This window comes from Sesamum indicum, linkage group LG6, assembly GCF_026168435.1.
Source record: "Sesamum indicum cultivar Baizhima isolate 11 linkage group LG6, ASM2616843v1, whole genome shotgun sequence".
Classification (NCBI taxonomy): domain Eukaryota; kingdom Viridiplantae; phylum Streptophyta; class Magnoliopsida; order Lamiales; family Pedaliaceae; genus Sesamum; species Sesamum indicum.
In genome coordinates, this window is record NC_142662.1 from 14,251,553 (window position 1) to 14,278,639 (window position 27,087).

General features: G+C 33.8%; 1 long non-coding RNA gene across 1 annotated transcript; it reads left to right on the forward strand.

The window, feature by feature from the left end:
- Positions 1–22,726: 22,726 nt before the first annotated feature.
- LOC148787833 (uncharacterized) lies at positions 22,727–24,335 on the forward strand. Its single transcript, XR_016066217.1, has 3 exons — positions 22,727–22,772; positions 23,282–23,348; positions 24,144–24,335. It is a non-coding gene; the product is annotated as an uncharacterized LOC148787833 (long non-coding RNA).
- The last annotated feature ends 2,752 nt before the right edge of the window (positions 24,336–27,087 follow it).

Consider the following 27,087-nt stretch of genomic DNA (forward strand, 5'->3'; position numbering starts at 1 on the left):
ACTACATACCCTCTATGTTGTCTTTCCCATTTTCTTTTATGGATTTTAAGATTTTTGTATATACGATCAGCAATTTTGGCAGGTAGATTGCATAATTACTAAAAAAGAGATGTATTAAAACTACTGATTTGGTTCTTGATATACTTAGGCCAATTCAATTGCCTTGAAAAATATTTGGAAAAAGTCCCGCATTCTATTAACATGAACAATAACTTTCTTGATTGTCCTATTGTGGTTCTGTAAGACCATTAATTGTCTTTTTATTACATGTGGTTTCTCATTCTTACTTAAACATATTTTTCGTATACTGAACATGAGCAAGTGCAGAAGCAACTGTGCCTCACGGATCTCATTATAGAGCTCTGTGCTTGATTTCCTTCATTGTGTCTTGGCTATTAATATGTGCATATATGCCAATGTAAATTTTGAAGCCAAAATTAAGTAATTTTTGAAAAATAGATTTATGAAATATACAACTTTGATTCTTCTTCTACTCAGGCGTATCAAATTGCATTTTAAAAATTTTAAAAGTCCTAAGTTTTCTCTACTTGAAGAACCACTATCTTGCTACTCCTTTTATAGTGGTTATATAAGACCTTTAAGTCTTTCTTTGCCGCTTTATTATCAATTCTTTGACATACTCAACAAGAACAAGTGTAAAAGTACGTGTCGCGTGTGGATCAATGGAGACCCTCTATGTTGTATTTCTTTTTTCTTTTTTGTAGCTTTCAAGATATTTGTAAATGCCAATGTCCGTTTTGAAAGACAAACTCTTACTCCGTGTAGTTTATGTTGTTGCTTTCTTATCAGATCTTTGACATGCTCAACAAGAGCAATTGCAAAAGCATGTGTCGCGTGCAGATCACTGGAGACACTCTGTATTATATGTTTTTTTCTTCTTTCATGGCTTCTAAGTTTTAGTATATGCCAATGTGAATTTTGAAAGCCAAATTAAGTAATTCTTAAAATAAAGAAATGTTAATTCTGCAAATTTGGTTCTTTCTCAACTTAAGCCTATCGAGTTACGTTTAAAAATATTTCGAACAGTCCTAAATTCCATCAACTTGAACCCATCATCTTCATTCTCCTGTTGTGGTACTATAAGACCATTCATTGACTTTCAAGGAACATTTTGGTACAGGTTGTCTCAGATTGTTACTTATAGATTTTTGTCATACTCAACAAGAGCAAGTGCAGAAGCACATGTGGCGTGCGAATATCCAGTGACACCTCTGTGTTTGATTTTCCTACTTTATTTTCTGTCGTTTAATATATGCTTGTATGAAAATGTCGATTTTGAAAGCCAAATTAAGTAGTTATTAAAAATGATATTTATGAAATCTACTGCTTTAGTTCATGTTCTTCTTAGGTCTGTCAAAATCTATTTGAATGTTTTAAAACCGTCCTAAGTTTCATCACCACTATCTTGACCCTCCTTCAATTTTCATTCTATAAGACCCTTAATTGCCTTCAAAGCAACGTTTTCGAATTCTAGCCTTTCATTATTGCTTTATTATCAGATTTTGACGATTGGTTAACATCAATGGCATATGTGAATCAACTTCTGGGTACATACTGATTAATGTATCAAATTCTAGACACTAATATTAATGTATCAAATTCTAGATTTTTAACATTATTATCACCATATTCTATGAAGTAATAGTGCAACAAATTCTTTTAATTTGATTGGATAAGATTGTATGCAATTCTTGAGTATAAAGGACTCTTCATTCTAATTTTAATCTTGGTTGCTCAGCTTCATGCTTTTAGAATATGTTAGTAATTTTTCTAGAAGATAGGATTCTCTTCTAGGTCAATGACGATGGATATTTATTGTTGGGATCCCAACATTGCTCCCTTTGCAACACATCATTTGATGTTGGACCAGATTTTGAGAAAAAGAGTGAGCTATTGTTATTTCTAATTCTTTCTTAATCTTATTGACAAGTGATGATTCTACTGAGGATTCAAGGTTTGTTTTGCATATATTACTGGAAATAAATTCTTTATAGTTAGGATTCAATTGTAGGTTCGGAATTTGATTTAGATCTTTACTGGTGAGAGATAGAGTTCTTTTTTTGATGTTTTCCTGGAAACACATCCTGACATGTCTCAAAGCTTCTTGACTAAAATATGGTGTATCCAATTTGATATCTTTATTACTGGAGTCTTTTTCGATGTTATTTGACCAATCAATTTTCTTTTCATTATTTGCTAGAAGAGAAGCCTACACATGTCGGCCAACAAATTCTTGTACGAAGGAGTTCATCTTTGGGAAACGTATCAACCACATTCTTAGTGTTGCACCATGCTTGCATGAAGAAGAAAACATAGGGACATATTATTGTGACTTGCCACGTTAAAGAGTGCGACATATTAGAGAGATTCAAACTTTGGAAACCTGGTAATAGACCTTGGTAAGGAATGAGACTATGGAGTTGGTAGAGAATTATTTGATTCTAGGTTTTGTAGGAAGATGATACTTGTGGAGAAGTAGTGTCTCTTTGTAGCATCTGTTTACTGTAGTTCCCTTTTGATTTGCTTAATTCTAGACAAACACATGCTTGTATACACCATTTTATATTCCATTGTTGTTTTTCATCTTGTTCATTGTGGAGTCGTTCATCTTATCTTAATTCTAGACATAAAGACATATAGGGGAGGGTTGTCAAAGTGGAAGGCTCTGGTCATGTTCCAGTCCATGTGAGTTTGGTAGATATCCTCAATATTCAGCCGCACAACACTTCTTCACCATCTACTGAATATTGTCTCCAAGTCTATGGATGTTAGCGGACTCTAGGTGCTAGTTCCTTGTAATTGCAGTCTGAGAGCTTGTTTGTTCATGTATTTTGCAACCCGTGGTTTAGCAGGGAATATGTAAATTTATTTTTCCTTCTTGTAATTCCTTTGATGGTGACATGCATTTATATCTTGATCAATCAGAATTTGATGATTGTTCAGAAGCAAGATGGTGGATTCATTCTTGGGAAAGGAAAACAAAGTGTTGAGTTTCACTTAGTAAAAGTTAACTTGCCATAACCTTAAACCAAATTCAAACAGTTAATATGGGCTTGGCTTAATAAGTTTGTGCTTTGACCTGTCATTCATCATATTATGGAACATGATTTGTGCTCGATGTGTAGTCTATGTAGGGCTTCATCTCAAAAACCACTAGGCTTAACGAATTGCATTTACAAATATCCGAATAATCCTCAATTTCATCAACTTGATAAACCACTATATCTTGGCCCACCTGTTATGGTTCTATATGACCATTAATTGTGTCTGAAGAAATGTTTACTACATGCGGTCTCTCATTGTTACTTTACTAGATTTTTGACATACTCAACAAGAGCAAGTGTAGAAACACATGTGGTGTGCGGATCTATGTAGAGACCTCTGTGCTTTATTTTTCATTTTTTTTTTGGACTTTAATATTTACTTATATTCCAATGTCAATTTTGCAAGAAATATTACATATTTATTAGAAAAGATACTTATCAAATCTGCATCTTGGTTCTTGTTCCACTTAAGCCTATCAAATTGCATTTGAAAATTTTCAAACAGTCCTAAGTTTCATCAACTTGAAGAACAACTATCTTGACATTCCTTCCATTGTGGTTCTATATGACCATTAAATGTCTAGCAACTTTCACAACATGTAATCATTGTGGCTTATTATAAGATTTTTGACAATTCAACTAGAGCAAGTGCAGAAGCACGTGTGGCATGCAAATCACTTGAGACCCTATGTGCTCTATTTTTTTTCTTTCTTTTGTAGTTTTTAAGATTTTCACATATGCCAATGTTAATTTTTTAAGAACAATTAGGTAATAAGTAAAAAAAGGAAATATTAAATGTAAAGGTTTAATTTTTTTTTCCAATTAAGCCCATCGAATTGCCATTAAAAGTATTTAATAAAGTCCTAAACTTCATCAATAACATTGGAAGAATGCGGGCACTACATGTGGTCCTTCTTCATTGCTTCATAAGATTATTTATATACTGAATGAGAGTAAGTGCAGAAGCATGTGTGCATGAGGATCCCCGTACAGACCCCTATTCCGGATTTTCCTTCAATCCCTTTTGGCTATTAATGTGCACATTTATGTCAAAGTCAACTTTGATAGCCAAATTGAGTAATTATAAAAAACAGATTTATGAAATCTACTACTTTGGCTCTTGTTCTTACCAAGGCCTATCCAATTGCATTTAAAAATTTTCCCAAAAGTCCAAAATTTTCTCAACTTGAAGAACCACTATCTTGACCCTCCTTCAGTTGTTATTCTATAAGATCTTAAATGTCTTCGAAGCAAATTTTACTACATGTAGTCCTTTGTTGTTGCTTTATTATACAATCTTTCACATACTCAACAAGAGCAAGTGCAGAAGCATCTGTGGCGTGCGGATCACAAGAGACCCTCTATACTATATTTTCCTTCTTTCCTTTGAGGCATTTACGGTTTACTATGTTCAAACGTCAATTTTAAAAGCCAAATTAAGTATTTATTAAAATAGAGAAATATTATAATCTAATAATTTGATTTTTCTTCCAGTTCGGCCTTTCGAATTGAATTTAATAATATTTTGAACAGTCCTAAATTTTATCAACTTGAACAATCACTATCTTTAACCAACCGTTGTGGTTCTATAAGACCATTAATTGTGTTTGAACAAACATTTATTAAATATGGTCTTTCAGCATTGCTTTATCCGATTTTTGACATTCATAATAAGAGCAAGTGTAGAAGCACTTATGGTTTGCGGATCATTGAAGAGGCCTCTGTGCTTTGTTTTCTTTTTTCTTTTTTTTGATTTTTGGTTTTTAATTTTTACATTTATGCCAATATCATTTATAAAATAGAAACATATTAAATCTACTTATATTTGTTATTCTACCACTTAGGCCTTTCGAATTACATCTAAAAATATTTTGAACAGTCCTCAATTTCATAAAACTGAACAACCACTATCTTTAAAAATCAGTTATGGATCTATTAAACAATTAATTGTGGTTGAAGAAACATTTACTATATGTAGTCTTTCGTCGTTGCTTTATTAGATTTTTAACATACTTGACAAGAGAAAGTGCAAAAGCACAAGTGTTCTACAGATCTTTGAAGAGACCTTAGTACTTTGTTTTCTTTTTTTTTTTTTGTTTATCAGATTTTAATGATTACATACATGCCAATCTCAATTTTGGAAGCATACTTAAGTAATTATTAAAAAAAGAGATTTATGAAATCTACTTCTTTTGGTTCTTGTTCCACTTAAGCATATTGAATTGCATTGAAATTTTCAAAAAATCCTAAGTTTTATCATCTTGAAGAGACACTATCTTGACTCTCATCCTATTTTGGTTCTATAACCCCCTTAAATGTTTTCTAAGCAAATTTTACTACATGTAGTCTTTTATTGGTGCTTTATTATTAGATCTTGACAGACTTACAAGATCAAGTAAAAAGGCACGTGTGGCGTGCGAATCACTAGTGACTCCTGGTTGCGTAGTTTTCTTCTTTCTTTTGTGGTTTTTAAGGGTTTCATATATGCAAATACAAATTTTGGAAGACAAATTGAGAAATTATTTGAATAGAGAAATATTAAATCTCTAGAGTTTTTCTTTTTTTTTTTTCAGTTTGGTAACAAATTCTATTTAAAAATAATTCAAACAATCCTAAATTTCATCAACTTGAACAACCAGTATCTTGACCCACTTTCTGTGGTTCTATAAGGCCATTATTTGCATTTGAAGAAATGTTTACTATATGGGGTCTTTCATCTTTGTTTTATCAGATTTTTGACATGCTCAACAAGAGCAAGTGCAGAAGCATGTGTGGGGTGTGAATCACTAACGACCCTTTGTGCTGTATCTTTCTTCTTTTACTTGTGGTTTTTAAGGTTTTCATATATGCCAATATCAATTTTGGAATCCAAAAACTAATTATTAAAAAAAGAAATATTACATCTAAAGATTTTAATTTTTTGTTCCACTTAAGCTTATCGAATCGCATTAAAAATATTTCAAACAGTCCCAAATTTCATCAGTTTGAACATCCACTATCTTGACCCACATGTTGTGGTTCTATAAGACCATTAATAATATTTAAAGAAACATTTACTACATATGATTGTTCATCGTTGCTTTATAAGATTATTGACATACACAACGAGAGCAAATGCTAACCAAATTAAGTTATTATAAAGTTTGAGATTGTGAAATCTACATCTTTAGTTCTTGTTCCACTTAAGCCTATCAAATTGCATTTGAAAATTTTCAGTCCTAAGCTTCATCAACTTGAAAATCCACTAACTTGGCAGTCCTTCTGTTATGGTTCTATTACATCATTAAATGTCTTGTAAGCAACTTTTACTATATGTAGTCTTTCATTGTTGCTTTATTGTCTGATCTTTGAAATACTCAACAAGTGTCAGTGCAAAAGCACATGTGGAGTGCGGATCACTGGAGACCCTCTGTGCTATATTTTCCTGCTTTTTTTTGGGGCTTTCAAGGTTTAATATATTTCATTCTCAATGTTGAAAGCCATATTAAGTGTTTATTAAAATAGAGAAATGTTAAATCTACTTATTTGGTTTTTGTTAGACTTAGTCTATAGAAATGCATTTAAAACTATTTTGAATAGTCCTAAATTTCATGTATCTGAACAATCACTATCTTGACCAATGTGTTGTGGTTCTATAAGATCATTAATTGTGTTTGAAGAAACGTTTACAACATGTGGTCTTTCATCGTTTCTTTATTAGTTTTTTGACGTACTCAACAAGTAAAGCACGTATGGCGTGTGGATCTCTATACAGATCTTTGTGCTTTATTTTTCACTTTTGTTTTGTGGAATTTAATGCTTACGCATATGCAAGTGTTAATTTTGAAAGAAAAATTAAGTAATTATTAAAAAAGATGTTTATGAAATCTACATCTTTGGTTCTTTTTCTACTTAAGCCTATCAAATTGCATTTGAAAATTTTTTAAAAATTCTAAGTTTTATGAACTTCAAGATCCACAATCTTGACCCTCCATTTGTTGTGGTTATATAACAGCCTCGAATGTATTTGAAGCAAGTTTTACTACATCTAGTTATTCATTATTGATTTATTATCAGATATTTGACATACTCAACAAGAGTAAGTGCAAAAGCACATGTGGAGCTACCGGCCCCCTCATTGATAAATTCCCACATGGACCTGATCTTCTTAAGCTACCAGGCGAAATGAAGCTTAGCAGTGTTATCAGGGAGGGGCAATGGCACCGGCCTATCATCATTGACATAGAGTGCTTAGAGATTACACAGGCACTCCCGCCGATCCATGGAGGGAATGATCATATCACCTGGCGTTTTGACAAGGGCTGACCTACAGCACAGGCACTTTATATATTATGGGAGCCGCCGCGGACGAAAGTAGCTTGGGCTTCACTACTTTCCAGCTCTTTGAAGATCCTTCGCCATTTGTTTATCTTGTGGATGGCAAGCAAACTGCCCACGACGAATAAACCATGATTTTCCCATCTTGGTGATTGTGTGTTATGTGATGAAGGGGCGATGGAGACACATACTCACATGTTCTTATGTTGTCGGTTTAGCAGGAGATGCATTATGGAGGTACGAAGACTCGTTCAGTTTATATGGCCTAACCGGGATTGGGGAATAGACATTGAGTGGGCTTCACGAAAATGGAGAGGTAAGCATATCATTAACATAGTGTTTCGAGCCTTACTTGACTCATGAGTTTACCACATTTGGAGGGAAAGGAACCTCAGGCGATTTGAGCATGTAGAGAGGACGCTAGGCACATTAGCTATCCTGATCGTGGATTATGTCAGACAGAGGATTATCAGCATTAATCGAGCGAGTTCTGTTAGTACAAGTGCTTTATATAGATTATGGCGTATCCCTTGGCCTGTCGAATGAGAAACCAACTAACGAACACTTGTTGTACTATTATTTTTACTTAATAAAAATTACATTTACCCAAAAAAAGCATATGTGGACTGCGGATGACTAGAGACCCACTATGCAGATTTTCCTTCTTTCTTTCATAGCATTTAAAGTTTTCATACATCCAATGTAAATTTGGGAAGCTAATTTAATTAATTATTAAAAAAGAGATATATTAAATCTACTAATTTTGTTCTTGTTCCACTTAGGCCTATCGAATGGCATTTAAAACAATTTGGATGAGTCCCAGATTTCATCGACTTGAATAGCCACTATCTTGACTCACCTATTGTTGTTCTATTTGACCATTAATAATATTCAAAGAAATGTTTACTACTTATGGTCTATCATTGTTGCTTTATAAGATTTTCCTACTTAATAAGATCAAGTGTAGGAGTACATGTGGCATGCGGATCTCTATAGAGACATCTATGGTTGATTTTTCATTTTTCTTTCATAGCTTCTCGTGTGTACGCATATGTCAGTGTCTACTACTTTGTTTCTTGTTCCAATAAGGCCTATCAAATTGCACTTGAAAATTTTCAAACAATCCTAAGTTTTATCAACTTGAACAACCACTATCTTGATCCTCCTTTAGTTGTAGTTCTATTAGTCTTGCATTGTTGCTTTATTATAAGATCTTTAACATACTCAACAAGTTCAATTGGAAAACTACGTGTGGCGTGCAGATCACTATAGACCTCTATGTTGTATTGCCCTTTTTCTTTTATGGCTTTCAGGATTTTCGTATATGCGAATGTCAATTTTGGTAGCTAGATTGCATAATTATTAAGAAAGAGATGTATGAAATCTATTTATTTGGTTCTTGATCTACTTAGGCTAATTGAATTACCTTAAAAAATATTTAGAAAAGTCACACATTCTGTTAACTTGAACAATAACTTTCTTGACTATCTTGTTGTGGTTCTGTAAAACCAGTAATTATCTTTGAATTGTTTACTATATGTGATCTCTCATTCTTACTTTATCATATTTTTCATATATTGAACATGAGCAAGTGCAGAAGCAACTGTGGCGTACGGATCTTGTTTGAGACCTCTGTGCTTGATTTCCTTCATTGTTTCTTGGCTATTAATATATACATATATGCCAATTTAATAATTTATTCAATTTATTTGTGATTTATACGTTATGCAATTTAATAAAATTTTACATAATAATAACATTAATAAACAATTTTGGAACAATTTATGCAATATGAACAATAATACATCAACAAATATAAATAATCATAAAAGTATGATTATTTTGGACTTCTCGATTTGTATATTCTATTGGTTTATTAAATGAATCTAGTATAAATGAATGGATTGTGTAACTACTTTCATTTGGGTGAATGGTCGCATTACTTTATGAATTAGATGGCAGTCTAATAAATATGTTTAGAACTTATCATTTCAACAGTACTTTTAAGATAAAATGTGATAGGATACTCATCAATGGTATACATATAAAATTTAAGGTATTTAATTATTTCAATTTTACTTTTTAAAGATACGTCTAAGTTCCCAAGAAAGGTTTAATGACATTTATGTCTCTGGTACACATATTCATATTTGTAAATATCCTAATATATTCTTTTGGAGGCATTTAAAATAAATTAAATTGACTCGTATATATGTCTCTTATTAGCTTTAATGACACTTACAAATAACCCAAAAAATCATATATTAGTCATTTTGGAATTTTGTTGGGACACTTAAGTTTCATCTCCAAACTAAATCTTCACACTTATAAATGCCCTATCATGTTCTTTTGAAGAAATTTTAAAGTATATTAAACAACATGTATAGTTGTCGCCTGTATGTTTTATGGCACAAATAAGTGTCTCGTTATAGTTTTTTATTTTTATTTTTTATTTTGTTATAGGGGCACTTGTTTGTGCCTTGTAAATATATCAATACAACGTATATAAGTGGCCCAATAGATCATAATATAGAGGCACTTTAAGTGCCCCAAATCTTAATGTGACACCAATATATGCGACATTTACATTAAGTGCCCCAAAAATTATAAGCGCCCCAATATGCACCACATTGAGGCATTTTTTTATGCCTCGACAAAGGATTTCTGTTGTAATGATGACACAATGCTTTACGATTACTAAAAATATGTAAAAGAAATGTACATCAACTAATATTCAATTTCATTTATATTAGTTAAGTAACAACCTATTTTCTTACTTCTCTTACGTGATGAGAAACTACTATGAAGAACTTAAATATATAAATTCTATTACAAAACCAAAATACTATTTAAAGTTTGTTATGAAAAATTTTAAAAGCAATTAAGTATGGAATTAGCATGTATTCAACTTAACAATTAGTCCGATCATCTAAAGTAAACATGATATTTGGCATGTATTTGGCTTTACAAGGAATTGGCATGCATCGGGCTTTATAGTTAGTCCTATCATCCAAAGTAAACGCACACCCAATGCCCAGCCACAACCTCATTCTAGTAAGATAAAAATGAAAGTTAACCTTTACTCACAACATATCCTCATAAGTTAAGCATGACATCCGCAAATATGAAATAAATGTTCATCTAAAACCTTAATCTCTTAAGATAGGCCTGGTGATGGGTAAATTGACTCAGGACAAGTTTTGTATCATCTAAACAATGGAAGGAGTTCTTTGAGTTCGGAATAATCCAAATTATCGTCATTCCCAATAATCTATTACATAGTGTTTTATCATATAAAATTCTATCCAGAAAACTTAAGAAATACCTTTCTTTCATCCCATTCACTCTTATGGTCTTCATAGTTATATGATTGTTAAAGCATTTATATCCTCGATTGTCAATTTTCTTAATAAGAATGGCACCCGAAAATAACATTTTGTGATAAGTGGTACCTGCTAGAGCAAGAAAAAAAAGTATCAGATTAAAAAGCTGCAAGCAATCTATGTATTTATTTTGAGTGCAATACATCTTGAATAGGATAAATTATATTTAGCTTTCTCTTCCAGATAGCAAATACAATATAATCATCAAACATCCAAACAAGTTAACAAGGCAATAAAAGATGAACTAGTAAGAGTAGAAAAAGGTAATAAACACAATGCGGTATTGGCAGCTCTTGACTAGAGTAACACATAACTATTAGGTTCTATGTGCACTTCCCCTGGACTTAAATGCATGTCATCATCAAAGCACTTACAAGAAGGCTAAATAAATTTACATTTTCATGCCAAACCAAGGGCTGCAAAATACTTGAAAAAACATTGTTTCGGACTGCAATTACAAGAAATTAGCACCTAAAGTCTGCTGACATCCATAGACTTGGAGAATTTATTTAGTAGATGGTGAAGAAGTGTTGTGCTGCTGAATATTGAGGATCCCCACCAAAATCACATGGACTGGAACATGATAAGAGCCTTCCAATTTGACAACCCTCCCCTTTATGTCTTTATGTCTAGAGTTAAGATAAGATGAACAACTCCACAATGAATAAGATGAAAAACAACAATGGAACATAAAATGGTGTACAAGCATGTCTTTGTCTAGAATTAAGCAAATCAAAAAGGAACTACATTAAACAGATGTTACAAAGGGAAACTACTTCTCCACAAGTATCATCTTCCTACAAAACATAGAATCAAATCATTCTCTACCAACTCCATAGTCTCATCCCTTACATAGGTGTATTACCAGGTTGCAAAAGTTTCAATTGCTCTAATATGTCACGCTCTTTAACATGGCAAGTCACAATGTTATGTCCCATGTTTTCTTCTCCATGCATGCATGGTGCAACACTAAGAATGTGGTTGATATGTTTCCCATAGTTGAACTCCTTCGCACCAAAATTTGTTTGCCGACATGTGTAGGCTTCTCTTCTAGCACATAATGAAAACAAAATTGATTGGTGACATGACATAGAAAAAGACTCAAACAATACAAATACTAAATTGAATACACCATATTTTAGTTGACCGCATACACACAACCATCATCATAAAGATGATCTTTAAAATTGAAAAAAAAAAGTCAAGAAGCTTTGAGACCTGTCAGGATCTGTTTCCAGGAAAACATCAAAAAATGAACTCTATTTCTCACCAGTAAAGATCTAAATCGAATCCCGAACCGGCAATTGAAACCTAAGTATGAAGAATCTATCTCCAATAATATATGCAACACAAACCTTGAATCATTCAATAGGATCATCACTTGTCAATAAGATTAAGAAAGAATTAGGAATAACAACAACTCACTCTTTTTTCACAAAATCCAGTCTAGCATCAAATGATGGGTGGGAAAAGGAGCAATGTTGAGATCCCAACAACAAATATCCATCGTTATTGACATAGAAGAAAATCCTATCTTCTCTAGAAATCACTAACGTATCCTAAAAGCATGAAACTCCGTTCGGAGGGTAGGGGGAAGCAGAAATAAGGGGTGGGGGCGGGTAATTGCAGAAAATGGGCAGGGGGAGGGAAGGAGGGAGGGAGGGAGGAGGGAGATGTACTAGAAAATGGGGCTACTGGAGGCAAACGGCGGCGCATAACAGGAGGAGGTGAAAATGTGCACTCTACAGCGGTAAAGGGGGAGAGGGAGAAGAAGGAAGGAGAAGAACGAGAAGAGAAAAAAATCTGCTAAGTGTTGTATATATATTGATTTTTGAAAAGGGCATTGGAACGGTCAGTTTTAAATGAACCGTTCCTATGACAGTTCCTAGTGAGTAAAATGACATCGTTACATTTGATGACCATCAATTAAAAATCATTCCTATTTAGTAACCATTCCAAATACCCGTTTCACATAGAACAAGATGATGTCGTTTTTGTGTAAACTTAACGAGATCATTCCTAATAGTGTCTCAAAATGAATGTCTCAAAAAATTAAGAAAAATTAAAAATATAGGAAAAAACGTTCAGACATGTTCATGATTAGAAAAAAGTAGACCAACAAGTAATTAAGGCAATTAGAAACATCTAATAGTATGAATAAAATTTGGCAACTATTCAAATGATCAAGTATGTTTGTATGTACAGATTGTTAGTCTTACATAGATATAAATAACATCTTATGCTGTTGTAATAGATCGCATAATCAAAGCATTAAAATTTTAATTGGATTGTTGGATATTATTAAATCGACAAAATACTACATTCAGTGATGTTTCAGACAATTTTGTTGTACGAATCCTAAGATATCGTATCTGATACACAATCAACGATGTTAACAATGATGCAACTGTCCATTAGACCATCTAATTTTAGATCGGACTACTAGAAATGTTCACATATTGTAAAATTGTTATACATTTAAATTTAGCATTAATTAGGGTCTCGGATGTAGAGATATCATAATCAAGAACAAAACCATCAAGTTGTGGACATATGTAGGCACGGATTCAGAAACTCATGTAGGAATGGTCAATGAAAATTTTTTAGGAACCGATTTATCAACACACGTAGGAACAGGTATGGGAAAAATTCAAACATAGGAACGATAAAAAAAAAATATCAAATCGTTCCTAATTTAATTTTCTCTCCAGTTTTTCATTTGGCGCGTATTTAAATTTTTTGGAACATACTTAGGAATGGCAAAATTTAGTCGTCCATTCCTAAGTTTCGAATTTCACTCTTTTTAGCCTACCAGCCAGATATAGGAACCATGGTACAAGTGCTCTAGTAGTTCTGGACCGTTCTAAGGTGTAAAAGTGTTATACAAAGGAATGGTCTAGGCACGATTCTCGAAAAACTAACCGTGCCTAAATTTCAAATTTCCTCCATTTTTAGTATATCATCCAGCTATAGGAACTGTTTTAGGACTGGTATAGCAGTTCTAGACCGTTACAAGGTGTAAAAATGTTATACGTAGGAACAGTCTAGGAACGGTTCTAGAAATATTAACCGTGCCTAAATTAAAATAATATTTTTTTGGGTATCCAATATGAGTAACATTTAGGAACAGTTTTATGAACGGATTGTCAACTCTTGACCGTTCCAAAAAGTGAAATTAAGTTTGAAAGCTATACTTCTATAACTTTCAGAATTAAGTTTGAACTTGCACTATCGACATTGCTTTTTGCCACTTCTCTGGATGATCTCTTACATAATTTTTTCTCGACCACTGATAATTCCTCACCAACTCTGACTATAATCCTATTTCTTCTTGACCACTTTCAAAAAGATAGTGAGATTGAATGAAAAGAGAGGAACACATATATATACAAAAAAATTAGAACGGTCTTAGGAACGAGCATACAAACACTTAAGGAGCCGTTAAAAATTAGCCGTTCATTCCTAATTCAGGAATGACCATTATCATGGTTTTGGACCGATTTGCCTAGCCGTTGAAGATCATTTAGAACGGGTACTGTAACACATAGCAAAAAATTCTAAGGAACCGTTCCAACCTCATTTAGGAATACATTTTCGAGCTGTCAATTTTGGGACATATTCTGCAACAGATGTAAGAACAATTAGGTTGTGTCCGTTCCTACATCTAGTATAGTGTTCCAAACTAAGTTCCAACAATTTCTCGTTATCAATTTGAAACGTAATATGGAATGGGTCTCACAACTGTTCTTTTTGAACTCAACTTGGGACATTGGTGCCATGCCAAATTCGTAACCCAAAAAAATATTCTACCTGATGTCATCTTTCAATATCCATTCTTCAAGCATTACAAAACCCAATCCAATATTGAAGGGGGATTCTGACCATGCCAAATCCCGCCTCTTTTTGTAGTGTATCAGCAGTACAAATAAATAAGTCAGTATTACAAAAATCGTTCCAAAAATAATCCAAATAAGTTATATAAGTGTTCCAAATATTGTCCAATGCGTTTCAATTAAAAAAAAAAATACATTTTTATAACCATATACAATTTTAGGAACGGTCAACATGTATGTGTTCTAGTGTCCGTGCCAAATTAGAATGGTTCTTCACCTACCGTTTGTAAATATTTGTAATGTTGTCTAGTCCAGAATAATATTTTTCAATTACTAACCATTCCAAATAACAAACAAACCATTCAAAACCCATTTCAAAATCCCATATTCTTTTATAGTATTTGAGTTGGTACCAAACTAATCATTCTTATATATTAATAATGTATTAAAGCACCTAATCAATAGTTATGTTTTGTAATACCTATGACAATCTTATTAATAACTATGATAAAATTATAATATGTAATAAAAAAATTTCAAATGACATTTTGAACCATTCACACCTTTTATGCTATCTATAGTTTTATGCTAATTATTTCATTTTTTTCATTTCTTTTTGTGAAAACATGTATATATACATGCGGTGATGGTTCAAAATTAGATTTTATACATTTCAACATCTGTATAAGAAACAATTTCTATCGTACATTGTTGAAAAGATTACGTCCTATACTGATATTTTTTCTTATTATATGATAGACGAAGAAAAACTTATATAATAAAGTCAATGTCACAATAACCTTTGAGTTCAAAATTGTTCTGCGAAGGGAAAAATAGACCCTTGGACGGACACCCTTTCAAATACTTGACAACATGGATTGCAGCTGCCCAATGTGCCTCACATGGTTGATTAAGAAACTGACTTAACTGCTGCACACTATGAGATCTGGGCAGGTGAAAGGCAACTATAAGATTCAGGATTGTATATAGAAGTCCCACAAATACAAACTATGCTTCAATCCTTGTGCAAATGGCGTAAAAACTGACTTTGCATGCAGCAAACTAGTGTCTCGAACAATATCCAGCAATTACTTATTCTAGGAGACATAAGTCCCTATAATATCACGAGCAATCTCAAGCCCAAGAAAATACTGAGCATCCCCAATGTCCTTAATTTTGAAGAGATCATGTAAATATGTCTTAACACTTTGAATATCAGATAAAGAAGGACCTATGAGCAAAACATGATCCACGTATACTAAAAGAGCCATCAATCCATTTTTAGTGCACTTGGTGAAGGGGCAATGATCATGAGCAGACTGTAGAAAACCAAATTGATGGAGCCTGCGTGTAAATTCCATATTCCATCGGCTAGAGGCCTATTTCAGGTCGTACAATGGACATTCCAGCTTTCAAACCTTACCTGTTTCTATGCAATAACCTTCTGGAGGCAACATAAAGATATCCTCATTTAAATTCCAATGGAAAAATACGTTGTTGATGTCCATTTGCTGGATAGGCCACTGATTTGCTATTGCCATAGCTAAAAAAGGAACTGCGACAGTCGTTGCAACCGGAGAGAAAATATCTCTGTAATCAACTCCTCCCACTTGATTATAGCCCTTTGCAACAAGACAAACTTTTTATCTCTTCACATTCCCATTAGCCTTTAATTTTGTTTTATAAACACAGTTACAACCTATTTCTTTCATTCGAGCTGGTAAAGGAGTTGAACACCAAGTATTATTGCTTTCCAAGGTATAGATCTCATTTCTCAGGCCTTCTCTCCATTCGTCATGCTAGTTGGCCTCTTTAAAAGACTTAAGTTCTTGCAAAATTCACAAGGAATGCACAAACGAAAAATAGCAGGGCTAGCGGAATCTAAAATGGAAGAATCGGGAATGGGACACAAAGTCATTAAGCCAAGCAGGCTTTTGAGTGATTCTCTATGACCTTCGAGGAGGGAGATCAAGAACTAAGGAAAGAATAGTTGGGAAATCTGCAGTTGGATTTTTGGCAGAAAGAACAAAAGATGTGGCTCCAGGGGGAGATGAATTAGGAGGAATTGAAGTAGGACTTGCATAATGACAATCAACATCATAAGAAGTTTGGTGAGTAGGCTGAGGGTGGTCTGGAGTTAAAGATACAGTGGGAAGAACACAAGAATCTGTGGGATTGGTAAAAGGAAAAATAATTTCATTGAAGAAAACGTATCTAGAAGTAAAAACTTTTTCATTATGTTTGGATTAGTATTTTGAGTGTTTTGTTTTGGTGTTTTGGAGATAGAGAGAAATATAGAGATAAATAAGTATGTGTTTGAGATAGATTGTATGTTTGGACTTGTGTTTTAATATAATATAAAATAGTTTAAAATAAATAGTGTAGGTTTGATGTTGGGATTTGGGAGACAGGAGTTACTGTTCATTGTCAAATCATGTCTTTGAATATATATTTATTAATATATGTGTATGTATATAGTATATATATTTATGTTAAGTATTTTTCTTTGTTGAGGAGTTTTTTTATATTTTAAAAAATAATTACAAATTTAATGCATGATTAAATACATTGTAATATTGTCTCCAAAATGATTTTGTTAGACTTTATCTTTGGAATGAAAAAATTTAATATATAAAATTCAAATAAAAATTTTAGAATTAAGTATGTATTATTGATATATTGTCCTCAATTTTCAAATTTCTCAAATATTTCATTGAAATAGGAAACATTTTGAGTACAAAAGATTTAAAACGTCTAAGTTGAAAAAATTAATAATTAAGATTTAAATGCACTATACTAACATGTTGAAAATACATTCGTTAGACTTTTATATTCGAACTGATAAATTTTAATAGATAATTGAAGTAATAAAAAAAACGAGTTAGGTATATAGTACTGATATATTGTCCTCAACATACCAAACTGCTATTGTATTTCCGTTAGGTTGAAAAGGTTTTTTAAATATTTTTACTAAGTAGCATTGATAGTAAATATATTTAATATCAATGGTTTCATAAGTTAATAATTATTTTTAGTAGTAATTATTGATTAGATTTGATATATATTATATATTAAAAAATATATAATACGTATAATACAAAGAAGAAAGAGAAGAAAAGAAGAAAAAAGAGAAGAAGGAAGAAAGAGAATAAAAGAAGAAAAAAGAGAAAAAAAAATGTGCAAAGTAGTTTGCTTGGGCTCAAAACCGAAGCAAAATACTTTCACACCTAGTCAAGGTGTGCAAAATCCTAAACCAAACATGGATTTGTTTTGGCCCATCTTAGAGATGGGCCAAAATACAAATCCAAACGTATTGGTTAAGTCTCTAGATCATAGAGTTTGTAGCGTTTTTGAGTCATGGAGTATCCTAGCAGAATGCATTTGAGTACTCTCTTATGGAATTTGGATTTTTGGTAATCGAGGTTAGTGCCAAAATATAGACACTCGAAGGCTCTCAAATGATTGTAGGAAGCGGTAGTATAATACAACATTTGATAAGGAGTTTTTCAGGCTAAGGTTTGTGTTGGAATTCTGTTTAACAAAAAAGTAACTGTAAAAATGGATTCACCCAAGAATTTATAGGAAATGAAGCTTGAAGCATTAGTACTCTAGCCACATTTAAAAGATGCCTATGTTTCCTTTCAATTCTACCATTTTGTTGTGGGGTATAAGTACATGATGTTTGGTGAATGATTCCCAGATATTGACAAAATGAATGGCACTCTTCATTAACAAATTCAGATCCATTGTCAGATCCTAGTATTTTAATGTTTTTCTTAAATTAAGTGTGGATCATTTGACAGAATGTGGCAAGAGTAGTAAGGACTTGGGATTTATGTCTAAGAAGAAATACCCATAATGAATTATTGTGATCATCAAGAATTGTTAGAATGTAACTGCAATTAGATATAGTATGTTGTTTGTATGGTCCCGACAGATCTATATGAACTAAATGAAAAGGAGCTAAGGCTTAGGAATCACTAAGAGGAAAAGAAACTCTGGGTTGTGCGGCTAAGGCACAAACATCTCAAGCAGCATCTAAGGAATCATCAAAAAATGTCAAGGTTAGAATTCGTTTTATTGTGGGGACAGAAGGTGACCTAGTCTCTTGTGCCATACATTTACATTACAATGAATTGATGCTGAACAAGATACATCAGTGAAAGATAAAGAGGACATCTTAGGTACTCTATGAGTATGCTGCTGAAAGATATAAAGATTTCTGAATATAGAAGCCTCAACCAAAATCTCTCTAGTAGCCTGGTCCTGCAAAAGACAAGAATCTTGAGAAAAGGAAAAACCATAGGAAGTATTTTACATAGCTGACTCACAGAGAGCAAGTTTGATAAAAAACTAGGTATGTATAGGATAGATTGCAATGTGATTTTGTTAGATAGATGTAGAATTCATGTGTATAACATAGGCTTGGAATAAGACTGAAAGAGATAAAGAATTACGTGCAAACTCATCATCACATTGACCAAAGAATGCAAACTGAATAATAGGATCTAATGGCATGTTCTTATGTTTCACCACTTTTAACAATTTTGATACAATTTCTGCAACATGTGCATCAGCGAGTGCCTTCTGCGTGGTCATTATATTACTAGGATTAGCATCCAAACTTGTTACAAAACCTCTGCCAACTACCCATTGTTTCTTTTTGTCTTTATAAGCTAAGGATTTATACCGATCTAGTATACCATGCAATTCGAAACAACTGTCCATATATGTAGCAGTGTCTATGAAAGAATCTGTATGGCCCGGGAACGTGGCAGAAGTGTGAAATAAAAAGTTTAAAACGATTCAAAGGGGTGTTCCCTTTGAAATTCTCGGGCGTTCGGTATTAAAAGCATAATAATAAATATATAATCATGCTAGACATGTGGCTAAAGGATGAAACAAAAGCATAGAAATACACACTAAACTTTACCTTTTGTTTCTTTAGATTAGTAGCCACGTGCATTGCTTCCCTTTTTGTTCCTCTTTCGTGCACTTTAGGATCCAAATTAGAACTGCTCTAATTTTTTCATACCACACTATGGAATAAATATAGTTTGTTTTCTATTGCCAGATAGAACAAATATCAAGAAGGCAAAACAACTCCAAACAAACACTATTATTTAGTGGTTTTGGATTGTTTATGTTCTAAGTTGATTCAAATTCAATATAGAACTAAAGGAGAATATTTTGATAGAGGAAAGTGTTAGGGTATGTTGGATATGTGTGAAGTTTTGTTATTACATACAATTGAAAAATTCAAAATTCAATAACTACTAAGTTTGTCTCCAAGGCAACCTATATATACACATGCATATAGCCTTCAACCATGATTAAATAACCACGTCATCATGTTCATCATGGTGAGGAGTTTCAACTCCTTCTTAACTTGCTTCAACCTCACTCAAATGAGTTTGGACTTCAAGTATGCACCAGGCTTGATATAATCAAATTAAATCAAACCCAACCAAAGTCCATTGGACAATAATTAATTAAATTAATTTTAGCGCAACAAAGTCCAAAGATTCATTTAATCAAATAAAATAAATCTAAGCCCAAACAATAATTAATTGATCCAATCAATTAATTAAACTAAACCTAATAAATTAATCCAATTAATTCTTGAGCAATCCATCAAATGGATTATTAAATAAATGATTTATTTACATATATTCGCCTTAATTAATTTAATCCAAAGAAACGAATTAATTCCACCACTTCCATAGTGATTTGTGTGTTACTCTTTAAGTTCATCCTCATCTAGACTTGGGTATTTGTCCTACACAAATAATTAACTAAATCTTATTTAATTAATTACTTCCAATTAACCATTAATCGAAAATGCCCGCCACCGTGGGTGACCATCTAGCAACGATCCATGGCACTAGAGACTATGTGAATGTTGGCGTGAACATTTAAGCTCTCAAGTTCCATACGGGTACGGTCCTTCCGTCGACCATCTCCTGGCCTTAGTCTAGGGTATGAAATTGGCCATCGATTCCCATCTTGGACCAACAACTATGCTGAATAGTTATTACTCTATTGATCGACCAAGGAAACACATTTGGGTCATTCAACATAAATAATAAGAACATAAATTGATCTGTGGGCATTTGTTATGACGTTAAAACACCTTTGAACATAAATAATAAGAACAACAAATACATAGTGCCACAAATGAATGCTTACTACATCCATCAAGATAATATCACATTCATAAAGATTGCTAAATGGTTCCCAAAACCACTAATCCAATTGGCTTTCTAGTCACCTATTCTAACAATCTTCCACTTGACCTAAAGCCAATCGCCAATATCCCTCAGACCTATCTGAGTGAGCAATCTGCGATACCAACTCAGTCTCATGGGTTCAACCGCACGTCACCTCTTCCTACCAACATCCAAATTGATGTTGGCGTCTAAGAATATTCCTTGGATCTGTGATGAGATCTTGGCCCTCTTTCTTGTGCCATTGCCTAGCTGTCATTCTCTAGGTAACTACTGGCTCGGTCGTGCTAGGCTCCAAATTTAACCATTGGATGTAGTTTTTAATCCAAAATACTTCCTGAGCAATTACTAAAGTCACTATACATTTGACTTCCATGGTGAAAACCATTGTGGCATCCTGCTTGAAACCATTCCAAGACACCACATCACCATTAAGTCTGAATGTACATTCAGATTGAGACTAATCACCATTTACATATAACAGGAAGCAAGTATCACCATAGCCTTTCAGAATCAACTCTTCGTTGACTTACATCAAGAACACTTCTTTAATCCTTATTTAAGTACTAAAAAGTAATCTTGACTACTAAGTAGTGGCTTCCCGATACACTCCCGATATCCATTGTTATGCTCAAAGCATAGACAACATTCGGCCTAGTGCTTTGGACCACATACCCATGTTATCAACGACAAAAGACATAGGGGATGTCAAATATCTTTCTATGATCCTCCTCAGTCCACTAAGACTGAGTCTTGGACAGCTTAACCCTATAATAAGGAAACGAAACCAATTCCTTCATGGAGAATTGCGTGAATAATGTTTGTGCTTTAGTGTTTCCCAACATCTTCATATCATTCCAAATGAGTAAGACATTCACACCTAAAACACTAAGAACACAACTAAGCTCCCACTGACCTTCCAACTCATTCTCGACTTAAGTTATACCCTGCATGACCTTGTCTAAACGAATATTCCAAGCACAGGAAGTTTCAAACCTAATTTGTACTCGATATCGAATCTTATGGCTCCAAGCCATTCACCCAACCCGATGTCCTACATCGCTTCTGTCTATGTTTTTGGATCATAATCCAATTTACTGGTCAGACTTAGAAATCTGTACCTATTAGGTATCTTAGATGTTCTAGTCTCTGAACGACCACATCAAAGACATAGTCATCTCTCGCCAGATCCAAGAAATAGCCATCACATGCATGTGACTGCCATGATTTCTCAAGTCCAAGACTAATCCTGTATTGCCGAAGTTGGGAATTCAATTCATACCAATCAAACCTCCAAGACATTCATCTGATGATTCCCGCAAGTTAGTTCAATCAGTTAACAACTTTGTCAACTAATCCATTAAAATTGCATAGACATCCCATTTCTGTCGCTAATGAAACACTACACTCATCCAATAAATGTAATACTCAATGTAAGTTTCTATAGGACTATCAATGCCCCAGTCTCATTGTGACGCCCAAAATATTATAATACATAATTCTAGGATCAATTGATAAATTCTCGTGAAATTTAGTTAATTAGCCACTAAATTATGGGCCATAATTGAAATATAATAACACTTGAATGAATTAAATTGGAGTTCGTTATAATATTTTGGGATAATTTTTATTAATTAAGAAAATTAGGAAGGACGTAAATAGTATTTTGAGAAAATTTAATTAAATAAATAAAATAATAATAATAATAATATATAAAATATATATTACTAATAATATATATGTGTAAGTAACATATGTACAAATATATATATATGAAAGCCAAAAAAAAAATAAAGAAAAGAAAAGAAATGAAGGAAAGGGTTTGGGGCTGGGCCCTCACCCACCGCCCCACCCCTACATATATATATGTGAGTGAGCCAATTATCACAATCTCACAAATTGCAAAATTTGCAATTTCCTTCTCTGTTCGGCGATCCGCGGCGGGAGGTAAGTTTTTATTTTAATTTTTATTAATTTATATAATTATATTATTTATTTAGTTCATTTATTAAATATTGATTATATTGAGCGATGTACTATATAATCAGAATATTTTATGAGTTTGGCTATTTAAAATTGTATCAAATTAAATATCAAATTGGATATAAAAATGATATCATTGGTCGATTAGATTGTTAAATTTATTAGATTTGAGTATTACTATAGTTAATTTACATAATTCCATCAGAATTATTAACCAAATACGCATTTATATGTATTATTGTTCAATTAAAGTGTATAATAACGAGAAATTGATAGAAAATTCATAGAAATATTCCAAAAATTATATTTAATAAATGGTAAGTTAATAAAGAGGAAAAATGAAGATTTGTATTTCGATAGAAATAAAATATTAAAGAATTATTAGAAATTGTACAAATGATATTCAATATTATATTTTAAAGAAATTACGATATTCTCGATATATTAATTGTGTATGGTATAACTCATTATAGGATACGGGGGTGAGGTGAAAGGACTGACAATTAGCGATTGAGTAGAAAGAAACGTTGTAAGGTTGAGGTAAGTAAATAATTAGTATTATCTATATATGTTCCATTTATTTGTGATATTACTGTTATATAAATTTGTGGTTCATGCTAATGTTGGTTTATCTGAAAATATATGAATAGTGAATGATTTAATTTGATTGACGATATTGTGTACGTGGAATACGAAGACATGTTGAAATATTATGTTTGTTGTTTGACGTGTTGTGGATGTCTGAAAATGAGAATATGTTGATATATTATTTTACGTTACTAGTTGCTTACAAGAATGGTGATATGTGGATATGAGGGAGTGGTGGAAATTGAATATAATGGTGGTGTGAATACCCCTTGATGTGTTGAAAAGCATGTAAGGCGAAATGATATGAAAAAGATGTGAAATGAAAAGAGCGATGTTGCGATATGAAAAAGATGTGAAATGAAAAGAGCGATGCTGCGATATGAAAAAAAAAATATATGATATGAAAAGAACGATGCTGCGAAATGAAAGAGCTATGATGCGAAATGAGATTGATGAGCCGGATCTCAAGGGATTCACTTGAATTTATATAACGGTGAGACTGAGTTGACGGGAAAAATACGATATCACTTTCTGGTAAGCAAACTAGGAAAAGGGAAGTTTAATTGAATATTTTATTGTGAGATAGCTATGTGGTGTACTACAATTATGTTGGAGTTAAATTGATTGTAATCCATGCATGTTGCCTACTTGTCCTGTTTGGGTTGTGTTTGATATACATATATAGATAGGGCTGATTATTTACTTACTGAGTGGCAGGCTCATCCCTCTGTTGATATTTTTTTTCAGGAGTAGACTTTGAGGTGTTTGACTATTGAAGATTAGGTCTACGCGCTATACTCAGGCAGGTCGGGCCAGTATGCTGTTTTCTCCTCGTTGTCAGTTAGAGTACAGATCATATTTTGTTGTATAGAGGGAACGTAAGCATGGAGATTACTTGTGGTGTTTGATATGTATATATATAATGTTGTGGGTTGATAATACCTATTATGGCGTGTTGGGATTACGTATGCAAATTGATTAGATGATTATGTGCAAATGTATATATATGAACACAGGGGTTACTATAACTATGACGTTTAGTGTAGATATAGCTCTTGTAGCGAAGGGGTTGCTACATTAGGTGGTATCAGAGCAGGGATTAGATTTCCTTGGGATAGTAGATGAAATGTTATTTTATATTTAAGGTGTATATGTTAGGAATCTACTCACATGTGTGTATTTTATATAGGATGGAAGCGTCAAGAGAAAATGTTGCTGGCCCAACTGAGTCAATAGAGTCTGTGTAGGGTCATGATTCAGGATCAGAACATCAAGGGTTAGAATCCAAAAATAGAAATGCCCACAACCAGAAATTAACCCTTTTATGCAACGGTTTACGGAAATGATGCAGAGGATGGCTCCATCGCCACAATCACAACCACAAGATGCAGTTATTGACAAGAATTATGAAATAGTGAGGAGACAGGGGGCAAAGGTATTTGCCGGTATAACTGACCCTGCTGAAGCAGAAGAATGGCTGAGAAATACGGAAAGGGTGTTGGACAGAATCGAGTGTACTTCTAAGTAAAAATTGAGGTATGCAGTGTCCTTACTGGAGAAAGATGCCTTAGATTAGTGGGAAACAGTCCCAGGGAGCAGGAACCGACCAGCCACTTGGACGTGGAATGACTTTTTGAAAGAATTTGCTGACAAATATACTCCACCAGTCTACAGAAACCGTAAAAAAGTTGAATTCCTAGAATTAAAGCAGAATGAGTTATCTGTTGCTGAATATGAACTGCAATTTGTGAGATTGTCAAAATATGCTCTAGAAGAAGTGAGTACCGATGAATTGAGAAGAGACAGATTTGAAAGGGGGTTGAGACTTGAGATTCGGGAGAAAATAGCAATCAAACCTCCAAGCTATGGTGCACTGCTGGAAGCAGCACTGAGGGGAGAAGAGACGTCAATTGAAAGGAGTTCAACTGATGCTAAACGAAAGAAATTAGGTAACCTGAATCTTACAGTGGGACAGAGTGGTGCATTTTCCTTTAGGGGTTCTGGTTCGCAGAGAGGTTGGTTCAGAGGCCGAGGAGTGGGTCAAACTAGCAGGTCTCCTTCAATGTTCTCGAGTTGAGGTGGGTCTATTTCGGTTGGATTTGGAGTAAGACACGATCCAGCCAGATCATTCAGTGGAAGATCTATTCCCTCTTGTGCTAATTGTGGTAGGCGACACACTGGTGACTGTTGGGGAGCCTGACCAATTGTATGTTACCGTTGCCATCAACCAGGACACATTGTTAGAGATTGTCCCACGTCGGGAGATGATACCAGAGGACCCCAGACTTCAAGGGTAAGCAGTGTGGGGAAGAACTCACAATGGGCAGGTACGAGTAGAGGACGAGGTAGAGGTGGTCGAGGTAGCGGGAATCTTTCCATGACGTCAACATGACAAAGTAGTCAGCCTCAGCCACAAGCCAGGGTGTATGCAATCACAAAAGAACAAGCTCCTACGGTACCCGAGGTTATCACTGGTTCCTTCTCTATTTGCGATTTTAGTGCACATGTATTGATTGATCCAGGATCTACTTGTTCATTTATATCACGTGATTTTGCATCTCATCTACATGCTAAAATAGAACCATTTGGACATGGTTTACATGTGTCTATGCTTGCTGGTGGGTTTGTATTAGTGAATACGGTGGTGAGAATTTTTCCAGTAGTGGTGGAGGGTGTTACTTTATATGCAGATTTGGTTGTAATATACCTTAGGGAATTTGATGTCATTCTGGGGATGGACTGGTTAGCTAGTAATCATGCTTTAGTGGATTGTCAAAAAAAGAGGTGATGGTTGAAGTCAATGGGCAGATGAAGACGGTTATAGTGGGGGAAAGAAAAGTGATACCTAACTGCCTAATTTCTGTTGTGACCACCTTTAATCTAATTAAAGAAGGGTGTGAAGCATATTTAGCTAGTATGCACGATACCATGAAAGTTAGTCCGGGTGTATTAGATGTTCCAGTGGTGAGGGAATTTCCTGATATTTTTCTTGATGAATTACCTGGACTACCACCTCATCGAGTAGACTTTGAAATAGATACTATTCATGGGGCGGTACCTATTTCTATTGCACCGTATAGAATGGCTCCATTAGAATTGAAAGAATTAAAGAAGCAGCTAGAAGAGCTATTGGATAAAGGGCTCATCCGAACTAGTATTTCACCGTGGGGAGCACCAGTATTATTCGTAAAGAAGAAGGATGGGAGTATGAGATTATGTGTCGATTATAGACAGCGAACCGAATCGCAATAAAAAATAAGTATCCTTTGCCACGGATTGGCGATCTGCTTGATCAGCTAAAGGGTGCCACTGTGTTCTCTAAAATTGATTTGAGGTCAGGATATTGGCGACTACGGATTGAGGAAGAGTCAATCCCAAAGAAAGCTTTCAGGACCAGGTATGGCCACTATGAATTTATTGTTATGCTATTTGGATTGACGAATGCCCCTGCAGCTTTCATGGCTCTCATGAACAAGACGCTACAACCATTCCTTGATCAATTTGTGATTATTTTTATTGATGATATTTTGATATATTTGAGTAGTCCCGAGGAACACGAACAACATTTACGGACAATTTTACAGATCCTGAGAGAGAAACAGTTGTACGGTAAATTCAGCAAATGTGAGTTTTGGATGGAGGAAATTGCTTTTTTGGGGCACGTTGTTTCTAAAGAAGGGGTACAACCTGA